Source organism: Astyanax mexicanus, chromosome 8 (assembly GCF_023375975.1).
Source record: "Astyanax mexicanus isolate ESR-SI-001 chromosome 8, AstMex3_surface, whole genome shotgun sequence".
Classification (NCBI taxonomy): Eukaryota; Metazoa; Chordata; class Actinopteri; order Characiformes; family Acestrorhamphidae; genus Astyanax; species Astyanax mexicanus.
This window is the reverse complement of record NC_064415.1, coordinates 34,618,909-34,629,299: the sequence shown is the minus strand read 5'-3', so window position 1 is coordinate 34,629,299 and position 10,391 is coordinate 34,618,909. Positions and strand designations below refer to the sequence as shown.

General features: G+C 34.9%; 1 long non-coding RNA gene across 1 annotated transcript; it reads left to right on the top strand.

The window, feature by feature from the left end:
• Positions 1-6,393: 6,393 nt before the first annotated feature.
• LOC111194178 (uncharacterized) lies at positions 6,394-8,371 on the top strand. Its single transcript, XR_007440541.1, has 4 exons — positions 6,394-6,934; positions 7,431-7,551; positions 7,662-7,772; positions 7,903-8,371. It is a non-coding gene; the product is annotated as an uncharacterized LOC111194178 (long non-coding RNA).
• The last annotated feature ends 2,020 nt before the right edge of the window (positions 8,372-10,391 follow it).

Below are 10,391 nucleotides of genomic sequence, written 5' to 3'. Positions count from 1 at the left end.
TGCAATACTTTTTTGTTTTTCTCCCTGTTACATAATGTGTAATTACACCGCTACAAAGTTACAGGGTTTATGTCTACATGAACTGCACTCATTAGCTACATTATTAGATACATATTTACTCCATTATTCAATGTTTAGTATCCCCATCAGTGAGAAGGTATTATTTTGGTAGTAGATCATTCAAAAACAGGATTGCCATCCAGATGGAGGACAAGGTGTATGATGCAGTAAAGAGAACTCATCCATTACCATGTCAGTGTCACTGCAGTGCTTAGAAGGATTCACCACTCAACTAATGCCTTCTCAGTGAGGGTCCTGATAATCATTTAAATGTCTTATATGCAAGTTTTAGTTAGCATTGGTCACACACACAAACAGCCATACACAGTAGTAACCACAGTAAAACCTAATAAACCTGAAACTAAGTGTAAAAAACTTAATAAATATACCTCTGTATGGTGCCATTCATCTTTTCCACTAACCCATTGGTTTGTGGGTGATAGGGTGAACACAGGCTGCGCTGTATTCCAAACATTTCGCAAATGTCTTTGTTGATCTGGTGAAAAGAATGTGATTACAAGAAATTTCTGATTAAGTTTTGGTAACCAATTCATTCATTGTTTTTTAAATTATGATTTGCAATTTATTATGCACAGTTTTGTACAAAAGGTGCCAAGTACAAATTATAAATATTTTACTGCTGGTTTGTTTTAGTTAAAATTTACATTTATCACTAAGTAACTTGGTAAGGTTTATCAAATGTTTGATGCCATCAATTCTTATTGTAATATTACTGACTCCTTTCTGTAAACGGGTGACTGTAAGTTTATCCAAAAGACCTTTAACATTAAGGGAAACTAAAGAGAATATTCCAACCAGCTTGTTATCAGCACATAGTTCATATGGCAGCATCAATGATAGGATGGGTGTGCATTAGTGCACATATCCTGGGTGATCTGCATATCCTATTCATTAAAAAAAATTGAAAACCACATCATGTGTAGATTACCACTGCATGTCTCTGTAGAAAAAAAGGTCCTGCTGCTAAACTAAACTGCCTGGAGCATTTTCAAACAAATTATATTACTGTGTGACCTCAGTTGGCCTCCTCAGTTCTCAGACACCTTACTGAGTGTTGTGAAAAGAGGAGGCAATTTAACATATTGAAAACCATGTAACCCCTGTAAACCTTTATATACCTATAGCTGGCATCACATTCAAAATGGGCATATATTACTCAAAGCATAATATATTTTCTCAGATTATTTCAAATAAATAAAGGGTTTAAATAAATATACACATAATGTGTTCTGTTTTTACTGTGCCAGGTGTCCCAGCTTTTTTGGACCTAGGGTTGTACTTTGTACTTGTAAAGATTTGTTGTTCACAAAAAGCTTAATGTTGTACTATGTTGGGTCTGTTTGAAGGACATAATTGAAAAATCAACTACATAACTACAAGTCAGTTAACAAGTGCTTACACAACAGAACAAATGTAATTATTATAAATTTATAACAGTATGCCAAACATAAATATTAAATACTAACCTGGTTAACAAATTCCCTTCCTTGGTCCGTTAAAATTCATCTTTACAATGCACGCAGTCACGTCTTCTGCTGTTTTGGAGGCAAGTGGATAAGCTTCAACCCATTTTGTGAAGTAATCTATAAGTACACATATGTATTGGTTCCCATTTGTGGACATGTTCAGCTTGCCAATCAGATCCATGCCCACTAGCTCCCATGGTTCATTCACCTAAAACAAATAACATAGACTGTCAAATAGTTGATTGTGTGAGCTGCAATCATGTGTACTGCTAATACTACTAATACTATAGCTACAACCACTGCTATTACTGGTAATAATAATAATAATAATAATAATAATAATAATAATAATAATAATAATAATAATAACAATAATAATAATAATTATTATTATAATTATAATTATAATAATTATAATAATAATAATAATAATAAGCAAACATACAATAATGGGAATATACTCTTCAGTCTTCTTGAGAGGTCTGCACATCTGGCATGTGGAACACTCTTTTATCTGCAGATAAGCATAAATATATTTTAATTATTATTGCATGTATGTTGGTCATATAACTTATTGCATTTTAATTAACTATTGCTGTTAATAACTAAATATAAGCAAACATTAACTCACCCATTTGTCAATGTCGATTGTCATCCCTGGCCAATAGTATCGGGTAGAAATGGCATTGTTGGTTTTTTCTGTGCCACTGTGACCACCAGCATCACTGGCATGAAATTCTTTGAAAATTTTGGATAACCTTCACTTTTGTTTCTTTTTCTGTGCCCTTATGGCGGACATAAAACAGTACTCCATCTAAAAGAAAATAAATATGGAAAAATATGGAAACATGGAAATATTGAATATAATGCACATGGAAGGCAGCCACATTCATAACTTTGGAATTTAACAACATTGTTGTCCATTGGGAAGAAGGCAAAAACCCACAATACCTGAAACAAAGAACACAACTCTAAACACAAACTAGTCTGAACCAACTAGTCATTTCATATAATTTACAGTGATGAGTTACATAACTGGTGTGTCTAATGTAAATCTTAAAAAAAGTGCAAATTGATAAATAGATGGCAGTGTTGTCTTTGGGGCAAGTCTATATAAGATATCCTCATAATTGTGTGTTGGAAATAGTAAACTTTTTTTTCTCATTCTAGATGCCCTTTAAACAGCAGTTGAAATACCTTTATTGAAGTTGAAGAAACATATTTTTGACACATCAGTTCGACTTCAGAGCAAATCACGGTTCTAAAACAGCTTTAGTGACAGTCCTAAAAGATCTGAGAGTAAATGCTGATGCTGATGAAGTGTCAGTACTTATGATTCTATATTTAACTGATGCATTTATTTTTGTTTCACATAGTAACACCCATTTTCATGAACTTATACAACATAAGCAACAATTAGCCTGTGATTAAGTCAAACACACAAAAGACACATACACACTCACGCGTAGAAAACATATTGGACACAGGTTGTTAGCTAATGGTGATGGCTATGTGTAGGCCTGCATAGTTTTATTTTACCTTCAACCAAATATTGATGTGCACGCCGTCGAATTATTTTTCTGGTTTCGTTAAGTTTTCTGGATACTGTCCACTAACTATGTAATTACATAACGTGTTGTACTGGCTCGGATCCATTTTCGCAGTCTGTCACCTGTCCGTCAAAATACGTCAGTTTAACTCATCTTGTAAATACTTCTAAACATAAAAGTCCTGATATGATGTATATATAAACATTTTAATAATATATCGTTTTACATGATTATTATTTATGGAGTTTAAGTGACTTGGGGATGATGTTTGCGCAGTGGAAAGTATTTAATTATTCACATGAATTTATTTATTTATTTGCGTTTTTATTATCCCTTTCAGTTATGTTCCAGTGACAAAAATATAATATAAATATATAAGAAGGCTGTTTTTTGTCTATAATGCGCTCAAACAAGACTCAAAAAGGAAATAAATAAAAAATTAAGAAATACATTTATAAAAATAAAAATAAAATATATTATTTGTATTGGAATAATTTGTTTTACGTTGTTATTTTTTCCTATGTAACTTTTTATTACACAAATCTTTTCTACGCAGTTAACGTTACATAATTAGGGGGAAAAGTGTTTACTTGGGTGATAAATGTCCATTATGATGGACAAAAGGATTCAATCTGTGTTCAGTGCACGAATACACAAGAAATAAGAAAACACATGATGTCCATTGCAATGAATGCAGGGTCTGACTGTACATACCTTGTCCAGTAGGGGTCTATGTTCCTTCTTAGAGAAAAGGGATGATTGATCCTGTCGGCTGAATGAGTCAGTGTGTAGCACGACTGATATGCAGAAAAACTGCGTGCCAACATGTGATATTACAATATGTATCTAATGATTATATTAATGATGACATTTTCTGAACACTACATACATCTGGTAAAATCCTGCACAGATGCTCTATCCGCATTATTATTTTACTGATGATTTTTTAATGATATACTGGGGGGACCAATTCTCTCAGGTTCTGGTAAAATGTGTTCCCCCATGTATTCTCAGTGTAAAGGTGATGCAGATAGTATTAAATTTGCTGAGTGAAATGGTAATCTATATATAGTTTTTCAGCATCAATAATGTTCCTTTTATACACTCCAACTTTATTAAACTATAAGGGAACCACTTTTCCCAGACTCTGGTTAAATGTGTTCCCCCTGTGTTCTCAGTGTAAATGGGGTACATATACAAAGTTACTATGTGAAACTGTACTAGATATATAGTTTATCAGCATGATTACTTTATATTAAATCCTCAAGGGGGGGAACCACTTTTCTTAGGTTCTGGAGAAATATGTTCCCCCCTGTGTTCTCAGAGATAAAGAGGTATAGAGAGCGAGTATTGTTACTGGGTGAAATAGTAATAGACACACAGTTTATCAGCATAATTATTGTACCCATAATCCTCTCCTGCTGTAATAAACAGAGGGGGAACCACTTTTCTTAGGTTCTGGAGAAATATGTTCCCCTCTATGTTCTCAGAGATAAAGAGGTATAGAGAGAGAGTATTGTACTGGGTGAAATAGTAATAGACACACAGTTTATCAGCATAAGTACTGTATCTGAATATCCCCACTAGCGTAACTAGCTAACATATGTTCTCTTAATCCACTGGAAACAGCGGCATGGATTAAAAATATAAACATTTTTAAGACACATTCAAGACACATTACTACTCTAAAAAATATAAATGCACACCAACTTCAGTGTAGAGGGAAACAGATTCCAAGGTGCAGTTATAACAGCAATGTTATATTAAATAATACCACAGACTAATTACTGTGCCATATAATGTAGTTTATTTACTTCAGCAATTCATCTTTCAGACGTTACGAACGCATTTTCACAAATAAGCGAGACTGATAAGAGTACACAATGCTCAAAATTCTCTTACCCGAAGGTACAGAAAGAAATAGAAGCGCAAACTGAAACACACAGCCCGTCTAAGCCCCTCCGCTGCGCTACGTCATGATTTCGACATGCGCAGTGAAGGGGGAACAGGGGGAACTGAATTCACCGTAACACCTGTTAACAGGAATTGTAGCCGAGAAAGCAGCTAAAGCATGTATCTGATTTATATCTCCGGTTATGGCGGTAAGTACAAATATTGAGTTATTTTTTTAAGTTAACAGAGCTATTTTTATAATGTCCTCTTGTTTTTCTATATTATATTTTATGAATAAACGCAGTCGTTGATACGCACATGAAGGTTCTACATCGGCGCGTGTACCATGTGGTTTGTTTGCTTCTAGCTAGTCATATTGCCGTTTTTTTTTATGGATTCTAATGCAGAATTGCACCCAGTCTTGTCTAATTCAAACTTTAGTTATCTTACCTTCTGTTTTATGGGCTAAAATGGTACCAATTAATGGTATCACAGATAAACTCTCATAGCTAGTAGTGAGCTAGGCATCAGTTTTGTTTTTAAGGCATAGCTAGGGGTTATAGTCAGCTAACCTAAAAAACTGTTTAAACTGTCTATACAAGAAGTTAATTGGCTAACAAGATAGCAAGATAATCTAGCTAACTAAAATTGGTTCAAAGTCTTAGTCATACAAATAAAGATATCAATGCTTAATCCTCCTATTTAATTTGTCAGGAATAGCAATGGTATTCCCGGGTTAATTTGACCTGGTTCATTTTTAATTATCCAAAATATTTCTCCAAATATAACTCCATTGCTGATTGTTCTATCAACATTTAGTACAATAGTGTACAATAGAGGTAATAGTTCAATTAGGATAATTCACTTGTTTTTCCATTTTAAAAAATCTTACTTTTTTTTTTGTTTTACTACTTTGTTACTTTTAAATGACCAACACAATATTTTTACATATAAATGAAACATAACATTACAATTTCGTTTTAGTTTTAGTTTTTGCAGGGGGTTGTTGCAAATATGAAATTAACCATTTTCATGTTATATGTTAATTATACAAATAAAGGTAAGCTGAAGACGTTTCATACAGAAAAAATACTTTTACTATCTTACTAAATGGGTCAATTTGACCCGTAACGTAACAGGAGGGTTAAGTCGATGCACATTTATTACCTTTGTACTGAATGTAGTTACAATTAATGTGCACCGATATAGTAATTGTAAGCTCATGTTGTGTTTTGTTGCTTTCTGTTTTACAGCATCCAACACATGTCCAGGCCACTCCTGACCCTTCACGGTTTGGCCAGTGTGGTGTTTTCAAATGCCCCTGCTTCAGTTTTGACACTGACCAGCGATTTAATAACAGCCTACATCTACAAAACCATATCAAACAAGCAGTCGAGAATAACGGTATGGGGAAGTATTTCTTTAAACAGAGAGAGAGAGATATTGATTTTATTGGCTATAACAAATAAACATGTAAATGTAATATCTTGAATCAACAAATGCACTTACATCTTACACTCAATTGATGGGCATAATGAGTTGAAGAATATTAATATTTATAGGCTTAATTGCATGTTGTGTGCATTTTGGTCTTACAGTTTCCTTCATCTCTAAACTGCAAACCTACAGCACACTTTTATTGTGTCTATTGCAGCCATACAATACTATGCAAAGACCAGTTCAGACATCATGTATCTCTGTGCAGCAGTGCAACCAAGACCACTATAGCAGAAGTGTTTAATCCACAGACTGTTGCTACTTCTGATGCACGTCCAGCTCCCCCTCTGCCAGCTACTCCTGATACACCTTCTCCCAGTTCTGGTCTTGCTTCCTCTGTGCATGGTATTAATTATATTAATTATTATATTTTCTCTCAGGAAAGTTCAGTGTGTTGAACGTGTGACTGATGAAGGAGATAGAATGGGCAACGTCTCCTTTGAACAGGTGTGAGGGTGTGGATGTGTGTTTTTTATTTCGGGTTAATTTAACTGGGCCATTTAAAATGTTTTACTGTTGTGGTTTGTTTTCAAAAGTCTGAATTGGGCTGAAAAGATAAGTTGACATTATTTGAAATTTCGACTTGACCTAGTGTTGACTAGTCATTTCAAGGGCATTTGAAGCCCATAAGCTATTGGAGTGCTATCATTTTAAAGGGATAGAAAAGCAGAGAGCTGTTTTGTTACGTTAAGGCAGAGATTAGTCAACAGAATGACGCTGACTACAGTCTTCAGGCAAAAATGCTAGCCATTCCCACAGTAATCAGAGATTGGGGATATGATTGAAATAATAAGTGCCAACTCAGATTAATAGAATACCAAAATAGTAATTGGTTGCAGCCTTAGAATGTTATCTGGTCATTTTTTTCAATTACTATAATTTTCATGAATCAAAATCTACATGCTTCTATAATGTTTTTCACAGATACCCCTTATTCTCATAGATACAGTTCTGGAAGAGGGTGACAAAGCTTTTTTAAAGCTGTCACTAGTTTGTCGTCTCTTCCGGGACATTGTTTGGACAACAATCATTCCGGGCCCGGGCACATTTCGAGTGGCTTGACAGTAAGCATGATATTTCAGTACAGTTAAGATGTTTGTTTTCCCTTAGAAAAGGAATTACACTCACTGATTTTAAAATCATTTTAAAATTCTTGATTTTTTTAAACCTACAGTTGTAGTGCCATGAAAACATCACAGTGCTGCATGTAAAGACGAGTTTCGCAGGATGTATGAACTGCAGTGCTGCCAGAACTGTCAAGAATCTTATAAAGACTGCATACTGGGTATGTTTGTTCTAAATAAATTTTGATAATTTTTTCCTGAGGTCAGAAATTGGTACGTCAATATATTTAAGGTATTGGGGCTTGAGAGATTGTTACTTTGTGAAAGTGTGTGCTTTTACTTATATTACAGGCTACGTTGGGCATGGGAGACGAGGGGAGCTTGTGGCATTTTACAGCGAAAACGAGCACCCTGGATTCTGCAGCCAGCTTCATGAGTGGCTGGGTGTGTGAGTGGCTGGGTGTGTGAGTGGCAGGGTGTGTGAGTGGCAGGGTGTGTGAGTGGCAGGGTGTGTGAGTGGCAGGGTGTGTGAGTGGCAGGGTGTGTGAGTGGCAGGGTGTGTGAGTGGCTGGGTGTGTGAGTGGCTGGGTGTGTGAGTGGCTGGGTGTTGCATTTTTAAATAAAGACTTCTGTATTTGTTTGACCAAAGCATGTAACCAAACATTTTAAAGGTTAGTGTGCCAATAAATGCCAATAAAGATATTGTATTAGCTTGGACAAAGTGTTTGTAAATGGAGTTAATTTCCCTGGGAACTACTGTCAGCCATACAAAATTGGGAGAGGAGAAGCAGGAAAGGGATATTATTATTATTATTATTATTATTATTATTGACAAAATAGCTATGTATACATATGATATTTTAATTTCTGAAACCACAGCATTTGATATATTGTACTCTATCGTTGTACACTATCCAGCATACCATTATTACCACCTGCTTGTTTCTTCTTCTATTATTATTTTTTTTTTAGCTCCAATTAGCATCTAGGACACTTTAGTTGCATAATGGTTTACTGGTGTATAATATACAATAGGTATAAAACACTGTTCACTCTATTAGACACTTCTACCAACAGCTGCTTTACATTGTGAGTGAAAAGTCAGAGACAGAATCTTTAAATCTGTTGCTGCACAGTTTGTTGCTCATCTGCAAATTCTTCATCAGTGCCCATGGGATGCTGCCTACTTGATGCTGAATACAGGACGCTGCCCACATGATGCTGGTTGATGGAGCATTTCCTGTCCAGTAGTGACAATGGGGTGTTTAAATTCTCCAGAGGCACTACTTTGTCGGATCCACTCATACCAACACAGCTCTTAACACCACTATGTCAGTATCACTGTAGTGTTGTGCATAACCAACAAGCCACATAATAGCTGCTCTGTGGTGGTCCTAAATTGTATGCTATACAGTGCAGCTGTGTCATTCTCATCTGTAATATTTTCAGCACCCTGTTGACAGTGAAGATGCAGAATTACTTCTAATATCATTATTATATATTAGCTATGACTATGACACAAATAGCCTTCCCCCTGCTGAGTGGTGATAAGAAGCACTCTGTCTATCTGTAATATGAAGTATAGAGCATTACAGTACAGAGAACAGGTGTGATCTAACAATCAAACACTTTAATAATCAGATGCACCCTTTGACCAGCCTCTACCAGTGCAAAGCCATGATTGAAAATGTGCTCTTTATTTCATATGGAACATAACCAAAAACCGTGTATCGTAAGTTTTAACTTTATATAATAAGTAAATAATGATTCCTATGATAGCTAATCAATAATTCTGGAGATATTTACCAGTCTAAAATAAATGTATAAAATCTACACACTCTGGCAACTAGTTTAACAAATTTAAATGTAAGGATTAATGCAGTGAAATAATGGCTTACTCGGGTGAGTGGGACAGATTAATGTATAATGTATTGTGATATACAGGACAGAGGCAATTGATCTTTTGGAAACAGCAAACCGTTGTATGCAATTATTTGCTTATTGTATAAAATAAAGGAGAAATGGCACACGTGATGAAAAAGAAGAGCAAGAGTTCCCTCTGTTACACAGAATGAGTTACCAGCCTCATAAACCACAAGTTAGCAGCATGCCATATAAGAAAAACAATAAAATCATACACTTTTAAGTTCACATGATTCCTTATGTATTACTTTATTTACAATGTTAAACCAAAAATGAATGAGAAAGTGTTTCCAAACTTTTGGCTGGTACTGTATATATAGCTTATTTTTTGTGATATCTGTGCATTACACTACAGCATGTGTAGTGCTGTAGCCAAGGCTACGTGGTGGAACTACTCACAAGATATGCGTAAATTTAGCGCAACATCGGCGTTATATGCGTATTTCACGTGGCACACAGTGTGGATTTAGAGCCCCAATCGTTCAAAACCTTTAAATGAACGCTGATTCAATGTCAGAATTTTAACATTAACCAATGCCCATTAGGCAATCTTAGATATAAGTTGTTTTATTTTTTTTTTCCATCATCAACTTTAAAATATGTAATGCAACCAAAAAAATAATGTTTTATTCGATGTTCTTTACTATCAGAGTTTACATTATGCACATGCAGTAGGTTTTTAAATATATTGCACAATGTTAAGAAACAAATGCCCTAAATAATATGTAACACACTGGATGAGTAGCCTATTTTAGACTCTACAGCTCTTGGGCTGTATTTAACTTTTCGATTCGTTAAACTTAAAGATCTTAACATTAACATTTTAAGATTAAATTATATTCATTATGGCTTTAGAAAAATGTGTTTTGGGGAGGGGTAGTGCACTATAGGCCCCTGTAGCACAGTCTAAGCTACTG